Source organism: Bactrocera tryoni, chromosome 4 (assembly GCF_016617805.1).
Source record: "Bactrocera tryoni isolate S06 chromosome 4, CSIRO_BtryS06_freeze2, whole genome shotgun sequence".
Taxonomy (NCBI): domain Eukaryota; kingdom Metazoa; phylum Arthropoda; class Insecta; order Diptera; family Tephritidae; genus Bactrocera; species Bactrocera tryoni.
In genome coordinates this window covers 71,280,261-71,300,537 of record NC_052502.1, presented here as the reverse complement: position 1 = coordinate 71,300,537, position 20,277 = coordinate 71,280,261, and the positions used below count along the sequence as shown (strand labels likewise).

General features: G+C 31.3%; 1 protein-coding gene across 2 annotated transcripts in view; it reads left to right on the top strand.

The window, feature by feature from the left end:
- The first annotated feature begins 8,176 nt into the window (after window positions 1-8,176).
- The window catches only part of LOC120773739 (1-phosphatidylinositol 4,5-bisphosphate phosphodiesterase), a 150,477-nt gene continuing 138,376 nt past the window's right edge, over window positions 8,177-20,277 (top strand). For both annotated transcript variants that reach the window (XM_040102798.1, XM_040102797.1), the window contains exon 1: window positions 8,177-8,442. The gene's annotated coding sequence lies outside the window, so the exon portion shown is untranslated. The remainder of the gene's footprint in view (window positions 8,443-20,277) is intronic.

Genomic DNA, 20,277 nt, shown 5'->3' with positions numbered 1-20,277 from the left:
AAGGCTGCAAAGCTCTATAGAAACCCTTAAAGCTTCACCAATAGCAAACTTTTATCATTATATTTCATCTGAAAAGCCTCGGAGCTTTCAAAAATCATAAAGCTTTCACAATTAATAAACTTGAAACATTATCTTTTAACTAAAATGCTTCAAAGCTTTCACAAACAGTAAATTGGTATCATTATCTTTCATCACAAAAACCTCGGAGCTTTCAAAAATCATAAAGCTTTCACAATTAGTAAATTGGTATCATTATCTTTCATCACAAAAGCCTCGGAGCTTTCAAAAATCATAAATCTTTCACAATTAGTAAACCTGAATCATTATCTTTTATCCAAAATGCTTCAAAGCTTTCACAATTAGTAAATCGAATCATTATCTTTCATCACAAAAGACTCGGAGCTTTCAAAAATCATAAAACTTTCACAATTAGTAAACCTGAAACATTATTTTTTATCTAATATGCTGCAAAGCTTTCACAAATAGTAAATTGGTATCATTATCTTTCATCATAAAAGGCTCGGAGCTTTCAAAAATACATAAAGCTTTCACATTTAGTAAACCTGAATCAATATCTTTTCACTAAAATGCTTCAAAGCTTTCACAAATAGTAAATTGGTATCATTATCCTTCATCACAAAAGCCTCGGAGCTTTCAAAAACACATAAAGCTTTCACAATTAGTAAATCGAATTATTATCTTTGATCTAAAAAGCTTGAGGCTTTCATAAATAGTAAACTGCTCTTATTATCTCTCATATAAAAAGTTTCGCAGCATTCATAAAAGCTATAAAAGTACGGTATAAAAGCTCGATTAAAAATTTTTTGTAATTTTTAAACTTTTTAAAAATTTTCAACAACTTTTTAAAACTTTTAGAAACTTCAAGCAAATTGTTTTATAAAAACTGGATATCTGATGATTCGAAACAATCAAATATGCGCCAAATGTTGCTATGAAATTCCGAAAATAGCCTTCCTGAAAACTTTTAAAGTTTTGAGTTTTTCAGGAATTGTTTTAAGGAGTAACTTATTTTTATTTTAAAAGAGCTTTATTTAGGTAAGGTACTTTTATCTCATACGAAGCTTTTGAAACCTGCTTGTAAAATTATATATTTTAATGAATTGTCATGCAAACTTCAAACTTTTTTCAGAGCTTTCTACAGCTTTCACGGTTGAATAGATCTTCTTCAGCAGCTTAGCTTAATACAATAATGAAATCTAAATGCTTATCTGTGATATAATTCTTCATATGTAAGCTCTAAGCTTAAGCTTTTAATTAAGTTTCTTTAATCCTGTTTGCTTATATAATAATCTTATTTAGCAAGTGACTTTAATCGCTAAGCACTGCATACTTTTAGGGTGTTGACAACTTTTTTCGTCTTTCACGTCGCGTGAATTTTCTATTTTTTTTACTGTTCCCATAGCATCTGACGTAAACATACATCTGCGACAGCGTGTGCTGTTATTTCGAAAATAATTATATTTTGCGCCTGAATGTATGCTTCTACTAAAAATAGACCGCACGTGTTTTTCAGTGGAAGCGGCTAAGTTGTTTGAGAAAACTTTATTTCATATGCATTTTAAAGTAAAAAAAAAAGCTAAAAGCTTATCGATAGCCAAATCTATTCGGACTCTGAAGTTTTAAGGTTAGTAGTCATTGACTACATATTCGAATTTTTGTATCTACCTAGTTTCTCTATCAGCCGTTTAAAATAATAACTCTAAAAATTAGATTTTGCAGCATCCAGAACTTCTGTCGTTGGGGGGTTAAGTTTGAGGGCTTTAGAACTTACTAAACCCGTTTGAAATGGATATTCTCCGAAGAAGAAGACTGAGAGTCTTCCATAAAGATCAGTTTAAATGATTGGTTTTCTAGTTAAAGAAATGAGCATCCGAGAGTCGTGAATACGAGGACTTCTAACACCTCCTTTTAGAAAGGAATGAGAAGATGAGCTTCTAGCAAGATCGGGACTTTAAAATCTAGAAGAATTCAGTATTTATTATTTCTTTTTCGGATGTTATCCTTTATGACCTAAAGTCTTCCATATAGTTCGTCTTAAACGGTTAGGTTTCTAGTGGTCCAGCAAGTTTTGAAGTGGGAGAGTATGTTATTCTTTCCTAGAAATGAAGATATGAGGTACTAGTAGGAATGGAACTCCAAGTTAAAAAAAAAAAAATTAGGACTTCCTAAATCTTGACCTCTTTTTATACAGATGGTATCCTTTCAGGTCAGGAGTCTTCCATAAAGCTCGTCTTCAACAGTTAAGTTTCGAGTGAATCCCGCAAGTTCTCAAGAGCGGTGAATAAGGCGCCTTCTAACGGTAACTTTTCGATAGTATTGAGAAAATGAGGTCCCAGTATAGTAGTGAATCCAAAACCTAGAAGAGTATCCAGTAAGTATAATACTGTCAGATGATCTCGTCTAAGGCAGAAACTCTTACTTGAGGCTATTCTCGAACAGTTAAACTTCTGTAAAATCAACGATCTAGAGAAGGTGAATACGGCAACTTTTAACGTTACTTTTTCTGTAGATTGCTTTTCACTGAGATCCCAGCATTATGAAACCAATACGTGGTTCTGGGAGCCAACGGACTTAGGGATCCAATTTTTTCAAGCTTCTCACATTTTCTTTTGACCACAGAGATCAGGGTTGAGGCGGAAACTCTATAGTTTGGAAACTATTTTTAGAAACTCATCTCACAAAATTAAATTCTTGAACAAAATCTCTAGCGACCAAAACTTTTTAGAACAGTAGAGATCTAACCAGTTTGGCTCGTAAAAGTTGATAGATATCGAGACCTACATTGAGGAATCCTCAGCTGGGTATTCGTTTTGTCCAAAGTGACATTTGAAAGGTTAATTTTGGACAGTTCGGTAACTACTACCGAGACGATAGATATAATAGATATAACCTTAGTTAGGGACTACAGTTACTTCCTTTCATATATATGGACCTTCCATGAGGTTAACTGGGTGAAAGGGACGGTTCCGCCTACTTGGTTATGGACTACAGTTCCTTTCTTTGAAAGAGTTGGATCGTCGATGAGATAATGCTATAGCTGAAGGTGACAAACCCGATATTAGATTACCAAATTACATATTGCAGTTAGTTCCTTTTAAAGAGCTGAATCGCCGGTGAAGTTATATGGCTGAAGAGACGAGCCTGTTCATGGACTACATGGATTCAAACACATGGACCGCGGATGAGATATTTGGCTGAAGGCGATGTGTCAACACTGAGACCATTCTAGCAGCGCTTGTACGGCTTCCTTCCTGTCGCTACCAATTTTACTACGCACTAAGTATTATCACAGCCGTTGCTGCGATTATTCGACTACCTTTGTTGGTACGTTGTGTTCGGGCTGCCAAAATGGCTTAAGTTCACAAATTAAATTAAGTAAAAGTAAAAGCAAAATAGCTGACCTCAAACGTGGCCAAAGCAGCCGTGACAAAAGCATTCGCCAATGCAACTAAATACTTGCACATTGTCAACAAGCATGCACACACACACACAGCCATACAAACATAAATCACTCATACGCCGCGCATAACCGCCCACACAGGCCGCCGCAGCTAAGCTGATAGCAAATAGCTAAAAGTTCCCACTAAAGTATTTAGTGGAAGCCTCATAGACAGCGGATTGGCCGCAAAATCGCTAATAAATTGTTGTTGCTGTTGTTGTTGTCATATGTAGTTGTTGTCTCTGGTAATTTTGCTGCGCAGTAGGCGGTCACAGGTAGTCAACAGTAACAACGAAGAGCAACAGCAGCGTTTGTATTTGTATTTGTTTTTGTTGTAGTTGTGTGGTTGTCATATACAGTTGTAAGGTCAATGTGAATTTGGCGCGACACTGAGAAAGCCTTACAAGCACCCAAAAGCACTTGCGGCACTACAAAAACAAAAGCAATGAAACAACTAAATATGTTAGTAATAACAGCATAACGGTCTCTTATCGGCTGCCCCGCGACTATGGCGACTGTGTTAGTGGAAATTAAAGGTAGTGGGGGTACGAAGTTGATTTTTGTGTTAATTTGTAGAAGGTAGGTGTCAAATTTCAGGCACCAGCAAAAAATAGTGAAAATCAGCGAGGGAAAATAAATGATAATACACTGAAAAAAAATTGGAAAATATTAATTCTTCAGCAAATAATGGATTGCAAAAATAACTGTATTAACTTTTTTTTGAAATACCGAAAATCTTAATTAAAAATAATTGTAAAATTTTTAATCGCAAAAACAGGATTAAAAAAAATTACCCCAAGTTTATTAAAAAAATTAATAAAAAAATTTGGTTTTGAATTTCAAGTTTTTCACGGTTCCAAATTTTTATATTAAAAATAAAGCATTTAAAAATAAGATTAAAAAATTAGCGCCATATTAAAAAAAAATTAATTTAATTTAATTTCGAACAAAAAAAAGTTAAGTCCAACTTTAGAATTAAAAATTTTAATTAAAAGTTAAAAATATAATTTTTATCTCATATGTAAATTGATTAATATTATAATTATATTATATTATAATTATAAATATTATAATTATAAATAATTAAAAAAATTAATTTTAATTAAATAATAATTAAAAAATTAAGTTTTAATTTTTTAGTGCAACAAATGAAATTTTGTAATTTAGTTTAATTAAAATTATAACATTTTTAGTTTTCTCTAGATTTTTTAAATTTAACTTAATTTTTTTAATAAATAATTTAAAAAAAGTCGAATGAAATTTAAAAATTTAAAACCTAATAATTGTTATTAAATTAAACTAAAAATTACACATTCAATTTGTTGTACTAAGAATTGAAAATTTAAAGTTTTGATTAATAATTTTCTAGATTTTTAAAATTTAATTTAAGTTGTTTAATAAAAATTTAATAATAAAAAAAGTCTAATGAAAATTAAAAATTTAAAACCTAATAATTGTAATTATATTAAACCAAAAATTACACACACATTCAATTTGTTGCACTAAAAATTTAAAACTTAATTTTTTGGGTAGTATAATTAATTTTAGATCGGAAGAGCAATATTTTCAATTATTAATTTTATTAAAATTATTAAATTTTCATTAGAATTTTTAATTTTAAATTTAATTTAATTTTTGAATTAATTTAATTTATTAAATTTTTTTAATTAAACTTTTAATTTTATAAATTAAAATTTTAATTTTTTAATTAAACTTTTAATTATATTAATTAAAATTTTAAGTTTAATTATTTAAATCATTTTAGATCCATTTTTTTTACTTGGGATTAATTCTCGTTTTCAATCTGGCTTTAGTTCAACTAAGAACTTAATTTTTAATCAATATTTGAAATAAAAAATATATTTTTAACTTTTAATTAAAATTTTTAATTCTAAAATTGGAACTAAAAATTTAAAATCTGAAATGTAATCAAAACTTTTTATTTAGGTTGTTTTCTTTATGAATATATTTTGAAAACGGAAATTTTTTAAGCCAAATATTTTTTTATCGAACAATGAATTCGTCTCAAATTTTGTATTTCTAACCAAATTATGTGTGCGGAATCGTTGCGAATGTTGGAAAAGGCTTACGGTGATTCAGCTTTATCAAACACACAAGCTTACGAGTGGTACAAAGCCTTCAAAGACGGGGTCGATCCTTGAAGACATGTTTCGTGCTGGCAGACCTTCAACCTCTTCAACTGATGAAAATATTAAAAAAATTAAGGATATTGTGCTTGAAAGTCGTCAGGCAAGCGTTAGCGAGATGGCAAGATAGCTCGACATCTCTCGCGAGTCCGTTCGAATAATATGTTGGATCGAAAAAATTGTCCAAAATTCGTTCAAAGAGCTGAATGCCATCTCAAAAAACGCTTATGAAAAGTGTTTCGAGTACTGGAAAAATCGTTGGCGTATTGCATCTGATGGGGATTACTGCCAGAAGGCGACAAAATAAATATTGATGATAATATCAATAAATATTTTGCGTTTTATTTACAATTTCTGGGTACTTTTTTCACACACATATTATAAACTCTGGTAAATGTGTATATTACACAATTCTTAGTCTTGCCATAAGTTCTGTTACAAGTTTGCACCCCTCTTTCACAGAAGTAAGACTCCCCACCAAAACATTACAGCAGCTGGATGGTGGCCAAGTTGAACTCTTGGAATAATATTTTTGGCGTCTTTGAAAGTTTTTGCGTATATTTTGTCGGCACTTTTTTCTGCGAATTGATCTTCACATGCATTGCAAACATTGTATCAGAAATTTTGATTTTCAGAGTATGTAAGTTAGAAGTAATTCATATATTGGTTACGTTTTTTAAAAAGCTAAATTTCGAATTTTTACGAATTTCATCACAATTTCAAACTAAATAAATAATTTTGATAACTTTCTGAACTTATTAAAATCTGCTTTCTTCGAGTTCAGGCAATTTTAGCTCAGATCCGATAATTTTTGAAACCAAATAATCATAACTAGTCTCTCAGTTTTTGAGATATCGATCTCAAATTTTACAGACGTACTTTTATTCTCAAAGAGCTGCTCAGTTGGCAGAACCGTCCATATCGGCCCACTATAGCATATAGCTGTCATACAAGCTGACCAATCAAAATTATGTTCTTGTATGGAAAACTTTTTTATTTAACGAGATATCTTCATGGAATTTAGAGTATACTATTTCCTAAAGCAACGATATAGTTTTCGAAGAAATTGTTCAGATCGGATCACTATAACATATAGCTGCCATACAAATTGAACGATCAAAATTAAGTTCTTGTATGGAGATCTTTTTTTTAACGAGATATCTTCACAAAATTTAACTCAGATTATTTTCAAAAGTAGCTATATAATATTTGAAGAAATCGGTTAGATCGGATTACTATAGCATATAGCTGTCATACAAATTGAACGATCAAAATTTAGTTTTTGTATGAAAAAGTTTTTTATTTAACGATATATCTTCACGAAATTTAGAGTATATTATTTTCTAAAGCAACGATATAGTCTCCGAAGAAATTGTTCAGATCGGACCACTATAGCATATAGCTGCCATACAAATAGAACGATCAAAATCAAGATAAATATGTTTTCATACCCTTTATGCAGTAATAAATGTACCTGTGAAGGGTATTATAGCTTCGGTGCAACCAAAGATAACTTTTTTCCCAGACGTTATGATTAGAAATATTTATTTTTGACTTAATATCGGTAAAAGACATATACTATGCTATAGTAACTTTAAGAAAAAATTCCGAAAAAAGTGACTTCTAAACATTTTTTATAAAAAAAAATATTTTTTAAGAAAAATACATACAAAAGTGATCTTTAAATTTTTTATAAATTTTCCTGGAAAAATATTTTCTAAGAAAAATACATATGTACATGTATGTAAAGGGTATAACTAAGTAGCGCGTAATGTCACGTTTCTTAAACACCAGCTTCTATCATATTGCAATAGCGTTATTTATACTCCACTTCTCCATATTACATACATACACATCTACATATAACAGTTCTCACATATGTATGTGTGCCTGACTCCCATACAACCATATGTTCGTAAGTGTGAGGCCACAAATTGTCTATTTGCACAAGTTGCGAAAATATTTCAATGGCGCGACCAACAGCAACAGCAAAGAAGGTGTCTAATTAGGTGGCAGCTGCTTGAATGGAGCCAACGCGACGCGGCCGAAGAGGGGGAGCTGGAGCGCCAGCAGCAACAACTACGCTGTGCTCACGCGGCGCAAAAGTAGACAAATAAAATAATGATTACGCAGGTAGCAATGCTATCAGTGGGAACGACAAAGCAACGGTAAATGCAACCCCCACACACCGCGCTCGCGCTCTCTCTCTCAGCAGCGCTCTTTTAATTTTATTAGTATTTTTTATCATTGCATTCGCCTTTGTAATGCTTGCTGCCCTTAGCACACCGCCTGCCGTCGCGGAGCTTTCGTCGCAGTGAGCGTGTAGCGCGAGCTTTTCGCTTTGCTGTGTTCTGCTTTCGCACAGCTCACAGACGCATAGTCGCTCGGCGCCAACGCAAGCGCCTTTACAGGCCAAAACAAAGTGCTCGCTGCAAGCAAACTCGCTCGTGCGCTGGTTCGTTGTTTGTTGCGTCTGTCGTTGTTTCGACGAGTTGCTGTGCTTTAATTGCCAGCGACTTGGTGCTGAGTGTCGCGCTGAACGAAGGTTCAGTCTCTCAGCGTCGGCGGCCGTATGCGCAGCAGCAGCAGCGCGCAAAAATCGGAATCGAAAATTTCTAGTTTCTGTCTGGTACACACAGTCAAGACAGGCTGTTAAATCGAGAAAGTGTTGGAAAAGTGGCAAATAAATTGCAGGAAATGTGGCAAAATTGAAATCGTCTATCTTACAAGTTGTGCAAAATCATTTTCAAACGGTAAACGTGCGAATTTGTGCGACGAAAATGCCAAGTTTTGTGTGAAATCTCAATTTACTTCAGCAGTTGCGGCGTTTATGGGGTAAATATTGCAGTGAAAAAGTACAAAAAATGCTAGAAAAAAACGTCGTGAATACTGTAAATACACATACATACGATTACACACACACATACGCGTAGATATTTACATATATTCATACACAACGTATATGGTCTGTGCAGTGACGAAAGGCGAAATGTTTGCAAAATTTTCGCAAGGCAAAGGTGAAAATGTCTGTAGTTGTAAGCGTTCGTAGTCCTGTCACACACACATACACGCACACGTTTATCCTATAAGCATGCATGTATACACGTGCGCTGTCTCCTTGCAAGCACGCAGTCGAGTGTATGCGGCCGCTGGGCTGGCTGAAGAAATGTATACAAATATGGAATATGCACAAAATCCTACAAGCTGGCGAACAAATATGTGCGAAAATAAATAAAAAAATTATTAAAAAAGTTTAGCATTAAAAAAATTACTAAAGGAAAGCTAAAAAATGCATATAAATGACGATAAAAAGAAGAAATAAACAAAAAGAAAATAATATTAAAAAAATACAATAATAATTGAAAAAAAATAATAAAGATTATTAAAAAAAAAATTTAAAAATAAAAAAAAAAATATTAAAAATGAAATGATAAAATGATTATTAATAATGAATTTAATATTGAAAAAAAACAAAAAAATTAGAAAATGAACAAAACTTTAAAAAAATTGAACAAAATTAAAGAAATATTAAAATTAAATTAAATAAAATATTAAGGAGAAATAAAAAGTTAAAAAATATTTAGTAAAATATACATAAGGATTAAAGGTAAAGACTAAAAATAAAAAATTAACATTAAAGGTAAAAATAATGTTTAAAAAAATTTGTTGAAAAAAATTCAAAAAGAAAAAAAAATAATTAAAATAAAAAAATATAATAATAACAATAGTAAAATTAAAATAAAAAAAGATTAATTAAAGATAATAATTGAAAAAAATAATAAAGATTATTTAAAAAAGTTAAAAAAAAATTAAAATGATTAATAAAATAAAATAATAAAAAAGATTAATAATAATGCGAAAATTAAAGAAATATTAAAATTAAATTAAATAAAATATTAAGGAAAAGTAAAAAGTTTAAAAATATTTAGTAAAATATACATAAGGATTAAAGGTAAAGACTAGAAATAAAAAATAAACATTAAAGGTAAAAATAATGTTAAAAAATTTGTTCTTGAAAAATATTAAAAAAAAATGTTTGAAAAATATTCAAAAAAATTAATATTTTTTATAAGTAGGTTATATAAAACTTCAAATAAAATTTTTTTAATTCTTCAAACTAATAAAAAAGTATATTAGGGGGTTACATGGTTTCCTCGGGTAAAAAACAGTCTTTTTTTTAACAAATTTTTCTATTATTAGAACTTTTTGTTGTTACAAACATACATTATTAATAAAGAAAATTTGAAATTTTCGGCTATTGCTGGAGACTCCACGGAAAAGAGATGGATAACTCCTAACAGAATCAACTAAAGTGAAGAAATACGTGTTTTAGTTGAAACCTTAACTTAGAACTTGGATGAAGGAAAAAAAAGAACTGAAAATTGGATTTTTAGAGAAATTTTGGCGATTTTTACAAAAAAATTAAAATTTCGGCAAAAATTTTGCGATCTTTTTTTTCAAAAAGTTGTAATCGAAAGAAAACAAATTCTTCATCCAAGTTTTTAAGAATTGTATCTCAAAGACCTGTGTAACATATCATAAAGATCAGTTGTGTAGTTCTCGAGAAATATTGCCAACCGACTTCAAAAACTCAGTTTCGAGAAAAACATGTTTAAAGATGGCGCACTTAGCCTAGCTAGCCTTGAGCGCACAAGTTCTCAAAGCTGTATCTTCGAAACTATTGCTCGGATCTGTTTGAAAATTTAGGACAATATTCTAGAGGCATTGTAGGCTTTAATAAGACATTAAAAAACATCGATTTTTTTGAAACTCGTAAACCCATATAACCCCTTAAAACGTTAGCCGGAGCATCGGAATTCAAGCAATTCTATATATATAGTACATATACTCATACACTGACCGACTATTCGAGATAAGGTTTGTTAGAAAAACGAAAATCGTCATATGAAGTATATTGGAGTTGGGGCTAGTAACGACCCAATTTTATCTATTAATTCTTATCATGGCACATACTTAAATAATGTTCCTTGGGTTTCATTAAGCTATCTCAAATAAAATCAGCAATCATATGGAGTAAGGACAGACGTATTTTCGAAAATCCTGATGTTAGCTATATAGGGACTAGGTCAAGCCTCTGTCCCATTTTAGGCACAAAGGTACACTGTTGCAAGTAAAACACGCTCTTTAATTTTCTTTGAGATAACTGAAATATTGGCCGATATATGTGGTATAAAGTCAACTGGAAGTTCGCAAATCTTTATATTAGGTATATAAGGACTCAGGGTACTATAGACCCGATTCAACCAAATTTTTATACACAAAGATACTATTGCCAGGAAAAGTTTCTGTCTGAAGTTCAATAGTATATCACATACATATATTGACTGATATTTTCGGCAAAAAGTCAACTATATATTTTGGGCTCAGTATATTTTATATAGTAAACAGTAAGTTCGATAATTGATCAAAAATAAACTATAAACCATAAATTATTGAGACTTGATTAAGCGCTTTATTAAAACCTCAAAAATAATTTTTTGGCATATTTTTCATAAAGTTCGATGGAATTCCAAATGGTGCTCCAAGGGCTGATAAAATATATTATGTTATACAGTTTTTTTGTCTGCATATAATTTCAAATAATCTTGAATTTGATAGTCTTAAAAATGCTTAGTCAGATACAGCTTGTTCAAATTTTCAATTTCGTACGATAATCCCATAAACCACCATCATTAATTCCGCCGTTTTTTTCCTCAAAACATCCTTAATTAGAAGCCTTCTTGAATGTTTTTAATATTTCCAAAACCACGTAAAGCTAAAAAAAAGATAGACAATACTCTAAAACTCACACCTCGCCATCTGCAGTTTGTGTTTAAAAGCAAAAAAGTACACTCAAAATCCTTGCTAAGTCAAGCATACTTGTAGGCGTGCTTGCAAGCGCTTTGTAGTGGCGAAATAGCGAAAGTATTTTTGCAGCGCATTCAACGCCTCGTTTAAATTGTTTTTCTTTGCTTTCACTTTGTGTGCTATTTTTCCCGATTTTCATGTTAACAGCTGTTAGTGCTTGCATACTTTTAGGCGTTGTTTCAAGGATTGTTTCAATGCGCCGGATTGCTTTTATACTCACTACGATTTGTTGCAGTGAATTCTACGGTGAATATATAGTATGCACGGGTGTAGTGAATTGAATACTGATATAATGATAGCATACATGCAGGCGTTGAGAGCGGAAAGGTGCTTTAAAACATACTAAAAGTTAAAAATGAGAAAACTTGGCAAAATATATGCAGATTTGCAATAAATTTTCAACTACTGCATTAAACCGAATATATATAAATATATTAGGATTTAAAGGAATAGCTTTATTTTCATAAAATGTATTAATTTTCATAGCAAAAAATACAAAGTCTAAAATGACTTTTTTAGTGAGTTATAATTGGTTGTGAGCGAATCATTCACTTTCAACAAATTTTATAATTTTTAGTAAAAAAAAATATTTTCGTAATTTCAAACTGTTATACCAACTGTTATACAATAATATAATATTTAAATGTTCGCAATATTTTAATGAGAAGCTTGGAAAAGTATACTAAAATACACTTACGTAGAATAAAACTGTTATACTTAACTTATGAGCTTATTAAAATTTTTATTTAAAAGCAAAAAACATTTCAAACTGTAATGAATAGAACAGAGTAGTGAATGAAACGAAATTTGAAAATTTGTAAATATTTATGCAACGTTAGGACAGTTTGTATAACACTTTTGAACGGTATTTTCTGATTTTAAGTGAGTTGCATTTATTTGATTAAGAATATCAGGCATTCATTAACATAACATAACAGTTCAGAAAATGATTTATAACAGCTTTTTATTACTATTTACAATTTTTATTTCTAACAATTTGTATAACACTTTGTAACAGTATTTTTGCGTCAAGCTATTCAGTTTCGATAACAACAAAGTTTAATCGCTTTCTACGTATATTATCATTTTTCAGATGTTTATAACGCGTTATAACAGTTTTTTTAAAACTTTATAGCAATTGTAGAACAATATTTGTTTCCAAGTTTTCAGCTTATAAGTGAAGTGAGTTAATAAGCTTATTATTATAATTTTTCAGCTGTTTATAAAATTGTATAACAGTTTGTACAACACTTTTAAACAATATTTGTTTCAAACTTTTCAGTTTATAAGTGAACTGAGTGTATTTTCTTACTATTTTCTTTTCCAAGTGATTATAACACTTTAAAGCAGTTTGTACATATAACACTTTCGAACTATATTTTTTTTTCCAAATTTTCAGTTTATAAGTGAACTGAGTTTATTTGCTTACAATTATCACTGTTAAATTAATTATAACAGTTTGTATAACACTTTATAACAGTTATTTAAACACTATTTACGATGAAAGCATAGATATTTCAAGTTCTGATATTAATTTCTCAGATAAAAGTTATTTTTCTTCGCACAAAATGAACTGTATAACACTTACATACATACATATGTACATGTACATACATATGTATAAAATGAGCAAGATTTTTTATTGCACTAAGTATAAAATATACTAGGACATTTACGAATATTTTTTATTAGTTTGCACTTATACATATTTTAGTCATCGAAACTGTTTACAAGTCTATACTTATTTATATAACATTTATTTATAACACACACTAAAATTTTACTCCCACCGTCATAAAAGCCAATCGTTTGCGAATTGCATTTGCCAACCAATTTTCGATTGCACTATTGAAAATGCATGCTGATCGCCATGTGTCACTATTTTTCTAACATCTACAAACTTCCTGCCGCCCCTAATACAGCAAGTAAAGTGTGAATTGTATATTGCTTTAGGCAAATGATCCATGCAGTGTTGCTACATGCTATACCAATATTTATTTATCCATTACAATAAATTTTTCTGATTTTTATTTTATTTTTTTGTTTTTGTGTTTGCTTTTACTGACTGCATGTTGATTTCCATGACTGAAACGAAAAGCTGCCGAAAATTTTATTGCATGGCAGATGCATTGTTGAATGAGGATGTTGGTTATACACATGAATGTGTGTATGTATTTATATCTGTAAATGTGTCTACTTACATATGTACATACATATGTACATATATACATACATAAGTCGAATTTTTCAAATATTTATTTTAGCATTTTTGAGTGAAATTAATAATCACAATAAAATTTCGCAAGCGCCTGCACATGATTGTAATATTACATGGGAATATTTTATACGAAATTTAGAAAATTTTTCGAAAAAAATTTAGTCTCTGCAAATTTTCGAAAAAAATTTTTTCTTAACATGGGAATTTTTTATACGTGATTTAAGAAAATTGTCAAAATTTTATCAAAAAAAATTCGAAAAATTTTCAAATTGTTTCGAAAAAAAAATTCGAACAATTTTCAAAAAAAAAATCATATGAATGTAATATTACGTGGTAACTTTTTATACGCAATTTAAGAACTTTTTTTTTCCAAAATAAAAACACGAATATCACTAAAAAAAAAAATTTTTTTTTTTCGAAAAAACTTATTTTCGAGCAAAAATTAAATAAAATCCTTCCACGACAATTTCAAAATCAAAAACTGAAACTTCCACTGCTTCGTACTGACCACGCAAAAGCCATTACAATTCATCACAACGATCTAAGCAACCCACATAGTCAATCAGATCAGATCAGATTTTGGTCTACACACACACACATGTACAAACGTGCCCTTTAACTGTGAACCCAGGAAATGCACACAAATCAATTGATAGCCAAAGTTCGTCTCACATCGTATGAAAATTGAAATATGCAGCTGTTTCTGAGTGTAGGTGTGCGCGTGTGGTAGTAATTTCGTTGAAGACTACAGTAAACAACAACAAATTGATGGCAAACAAAGGACACAAAGACCACAGCAAACTGTGGAGCTAAGAAGCTGCAAGTATGGCTGAGCTGCCCAGCGGGCGTACAAAATGGCAGATTGATTGCCTAACAGACTGACTAACTGTGCTTCTTTGGCTGTATTGCTTTGAGTGTGTTTGTATGCATGTACATATATATGTATGTATGTACATATGTATGTATGTACATATGTATGTATGTATGTACTTACATATGTGTGGTATTGCTGACACTGCGAGCGAGGAAACTACATTTTGGGCAGAAAAAAACTGCATGTAATTTTTAAACTGAGATAAAATAGTTAAGAAAGCATATTCTTCAATAAAAAAATGTGTATAACAGTTTTCATAATAAGTTTAGAATTAAACATTTTGGTTTAAAAAAGCAAAAAGAAAAGTCACTTTCTGCAAGTCTCTGCAATTTATAAAAAAAAGCTAGAATAATAATACTAATTTTTCCATTTAAGCTGTAAAAGCAAACAGTTCTACATTAAAGTGTTATACTACAAATAGTGTTTTTACGAACTAGCTGAAAGGTTATTTCATGATATGTACTTACAAATTATAAATACATACATGTGTAGAACTCTTTTTTTTATATAATGCATTTTTAGTTACGCTAACTGTTATACGTATTCAAATAGTATTGGAAATATAGAAATACTAGACAAAAACAAAGAAATATGCAAATCGTTATTAATAACATTGAAGAGACTATTATACTGGATAATATGCTGTTAATAAAACTGTTATACACATTTAAAAATGGGTTTGTATGTTCCTAAAATAATAAACGGTTGTATTGGCTGTTATACATACTGTTATATGCATTAAAAGAATACTTCGTAGGTTCGGAATATAATAAGTGGTAATAATAGTTGTTATACAAACTGTTATACACCTTGTTAAAATTTTTTTGCATCTAAAATGTGCACATACTTATGTACATATGTATGTATAATGTGTTATAAGAGCGATGAGCGTTTCTACTTTAAAATTCTTCTACTCTTTGTAAATCGCATTAGCTTTATGTATGTATGTACATATGTACTTATAAAAATCCAAATTGACAAGCTTTAAAGTAATTTGTACGTTTTATTTTCAATAAGACCCAACTTGCTTATATACATACATACATATTTTTAATAGTATTTAATGTGTATATTGTTATCAAAATGGTACGAAAAAACTGTTAAACAAACTGTTATACATACAATAAAAGTGTTATACATCTTGTTTAAAACTTTTTTAGACATGTATAGCGTCTTATAAGAACTATCAGTCTATATGCCTTAAAATGTTTCTAACTTTTGTAAGTTATGTACATACATATGTATGTGTGCTCTCCCACAAAAATACAATTTAATAGGCTTGAAAGCTGTTTATGCTGTTCATTTTCATTATTATGCTTCATCTTGCTCAGCGACACATTTATAAAAATAAATATTATATAAACAAAGAAATTGTTGGAAAATGTAATAAAACAATGTTCGACTTTCTAAGAAGCTTTTAAATCAACTGTTATACAATATGTTCTACAAACTGTTATATGGATTATTAACAGCTTTTGTAGCCACCGACATTAAAACTGTTTTACACTTTATATAAAACTGTTATACACCTTTTTTAAAGCTTTCGTAGCATCCAAAACACACATTTATAATGTTATAAAAACTATGAACGCATCCGCCTTAAAATTTTTCTATTTATTTAAGTTATTATATGAGTTTTCCCACAAAAGTTTATGTTGCCAGGCTGTAAATCAGTTAGCAACTTTCATATTTATTATCAAGCTTCAACTTGCTTAGCGACACATTTGTGCCTATAATTAGTATTGACACTTTTATTGTTTACTTTCTAGTTCCATCTAATTTCTATGGGCGAGCAGCGTTCTATAAATACATACGATCTTTTGTATACAACTCAATTCACACTGTTGTCATAAATCTGTATTCAAACACCTTCCCGTGCCTTTCAACTTTTTACCTAAGCTAAATTTACATAAATTTCAACACTCCTTCCTGTGGAGATCACTAAACCACCCACAAATAAAAAATGCTTATGTATGTATGTATAATAGTTCAGCGATCTCTTCACAGAAACAACAAATGAACGGGAGTGATCAAGGCAGTGTATGATGAGCACTGATCGATTGCCGCCGCTACATGATAAATAACCAAATTTTTGCATTTTATTGCATTACTTTAACGATCACTGAACGCCGAACTTACATATTCACAAGTATCGGGCCGCGCTCTGGGCAAAGATCGTGCAAGTGGTGATCGGCGCACATTTTTTCTACACCGCACAGCCGACAATAAACAATTTGCGCGCTGTTTTCGCTTTTCTATAAGTTTTTTTCTTTGAATACTTTTCAATTTAAATATTTTTGTTGTGTTGAAATGTATACAGAGAGCCGCGATCAGCCGAGCGTAGAGTACGAAGCAATATAGAAATAGAGCGCGCGTTACGTAGAGTGAAGAAGCGTAGAGGGGCTGAAAAAAAGCGATAACGAAGCAAAGATATGCACAAATACCGATAAAGCAAGAGCATGAGCGCGAGCGCGAGAGAGCGCATGGTGAGGCCAGGCGCACACAGTAATTTGGAGCAACGCTAAGTCATTTTGATTGATAGCTGGCAAAGCAATGCAAGGCAAGGCGAGCCGTGTCTGTTTAGGCAGCAGCAAGCTGCAGGTGGGAGCGTAGGCCTTGCGCCGCAGCCGGTGCCGGCGGTGGAGCGGAGCGGAGCGGGCGCAAGCGAGTGTAAATTATGCACTGTGTGTGCCGAAATGCGCGCATTATCATTAGAGGGGGGGGCGAGAGGCGCTTGCGCTGAGTAATTGCCAGCGAATAGCTTGCATGCATAAATTGTTCTAACTTAGTTATTTATTTGTTTAATATTTATTTGTGTTTATAAATTCTTAGTACTCATTTTGCTTTTGTGTATGCAAAGCAGATGCGAAGATTTGTGTGTGTGTATGTGTTTTTTTTAAGTATTATGCTCCTTTGCTGGGCTTGCGGTTGTGCTTGTTGCTGCATGAATTGTGTACTTTCGTTCGAAAGGTTTTATTTCGGGGATTTTTTTTGGGGGAAAAAGTACTTTTTTTTAATAAATGTAATTTAGGTTACGAAAGAAGAAGAATAAACACGAATTAGTTTTAAATGATATTTATTTAATAAAAAAATGCTAAAAAATTAAAAAAAAAAAAAAAATAAAATAGAAGAAACACATTTATAAATTTATCGATTTCGAGGTTCCCTACTTCAACAAAAAAAAAAACACAGAAAATTCAAATTTAATGGTAAATGTTTATTATCATTCGAAAGAACATGCTTTGGCATTTACGTACTTTTTAAATATTAACTCTTTCAAATGTTGGTCGCTGCTTAGTCTCGGTTGGTCCATCCGTTGAGTTCAATTTTCGATGACTCGTTCGAACATTTCGACTGGTAACTGGCGAATGACACGCGTGATGTTTAGCTCCAAGGTCTGAATTGAAGCGGGATTGTCCACATGTGCTTTAGACTAAACATTTCCCCAAAAGAAAAAGTCTAACTGTGTGACATCCCACGATCTCGGTGGCCAATCGACCGACCCAGAACGCGAAATTAACTGCACACCGAGGTGTTCTCTCAATAAATCCCTTAATTGATGCGATGTGGAAAGTGGCGCCGTCTTGTTGAAACCAAATGTCGCCGAGATCACGATTAATTATTGCCATCCAAAAGTTGGTTATCATGGCACGATGGTCGTCATTGACGGTTACGTTCTCAGCGGCATCATTTTTGAAGATATATACACTGATGAATCTACCGGCTTACTAACCACACCAAACCGTTGTTTTTGTTTTTTTAATGAAATGGCAGCTTTTGAAACTCTTCAGGTTGCTTTTTGCGCCAAATGCAGCAACTTTGCTTGTTTGCATACCCATTGAGCCAGAAATGGGGCTCAGCGCTAAACAAAATTTGGCTTGAAAACGTCGGATTTCCTTGAAACTTTTCAGGTGCCTATAGAGCGAAGCGGTGTTGCTTAAGAAGATCGAGCGGCTTCAGTACTTGCACAAGCTGAATTTTGTATGTTCTCATTTTAAGAACTCGACCTAAAAGTTGCTGGGAACGACGCAGAATCGACTCTCCACGGACGGTCTTTGTGTACACTCTCAGCTACGGCTGCTGTTATATTTTCTTCACTGCGTGCTGGACGTGGTCTATTCGGTCGAATATTATCCAATAATGAATGTTGGGTCTCAAGATGGGTGATGGCGTTGCGAATTGTACGCTCAGTAGACCGGTTATGTTTCTAATTTCTTTCATTCTTTACAGAACGTGAATTTTCGTAATAAAGTTGAACGATTTGTAAACATTGTTCAGGCAAACAAATAATTTCATTGAAAAATTTAAACATTAATACTTGATTAATTTTTGTTCAACCAAAGCGGATTTGGAATTCTTTTTAACAGATTTGCAATTCTTTCTAACACAATAACAAACAAAAAAAAAACAAATTCCTTAACTTTATAATTAAAATCCACAATATTTACATTACTTGCGAAGTAATCAAACAAGAAAATATTTCCTCGCTGTTAAAAATACTGAGAGTCTCTACATTGCTTAGGGAAAACACGCCAAGATAACGCAGTTGTGCAAGAAGAACAGCAACAACAACTAGTTAAAGTAATAGCAACAACAGCAAAAATGATACGTACAACAACAGCAAAAATAATATGAACAACAACACCAAAAATATAACAAACAAAAACAACAACAATAAGCAAAATCACCAAATGATAGCAAACAATGTCTGTGTGTAATGAGATTAAGTGGAGCAAAAATTTCAATAGTAAAAAATAACAGCAACAACAACAGAGGCGGTGTAGTGAAACAAGAAATTTTAATTTATTTGGCATATATTCCATACAAGCAAATGTTATATATGTATATGTATATGCAAAAACGAAAACGTTTGCTTTTTGCAAGCAGCCGAAAGTAACAACAACAAATCTCGATATACAAATAACTATATAATAATATACCTATACATATATATATAGTATATTCACATAATAATATATACATACGTACATATGCATGTTTGTATGTTCGTGATAAAATTGGGAAAAAAAGTGTAACAACTTCAAAGACGATAGCGATATGAGCGAGAGTAGCGCAGCGTAATAAAACAAGCAATTTAAAGTAACAACAACAAACCAAACAATTACGTCTACTAAATGACTGTTATGTGCAGTGGCGTGCGGGCAGAGGAAACAATTTTTAGAGTCGGGAAATCAAAGAAAATGTAATAGAAGAAGTATATGTAAGGGACAGAAAGCAGTTTTCTGTTATAATAATCGAGATTTCAATCAACAATTGTTTTGGGAAAATTTTTAAAGTAGAAATTTTTTCCTTTGAAGGTGAAAGCTTCTCCTTCAGACAAGTTTTTTATGTAACCTCAAAAAGGCAACCTGCAATGAGGTCGAAAAACTGTTAAACACGATCATGTACTGATAAAAAACTGTTATACTACTATAAAAAGTGTTATACTGTTCTAAAAACTGTTATACTGCTTTATATTTTGTTACAAAAGCTATAAATAATGCTTTGGTATGTATTAAAAATTAACAATGATAAAAAATATCCGGCAGTATCCATTATTTCGAAACCAATATTAGAGTATTAAAATTATGAAAACATTATGAAAAAACTTACTTTAAATGTTTTTAATGCTCCCAAATTACTTTTGAGCACAAATATCTACCACAATAGAAAAAATATAAGTTTAGGGCACTAGAAAACACTGTTATAA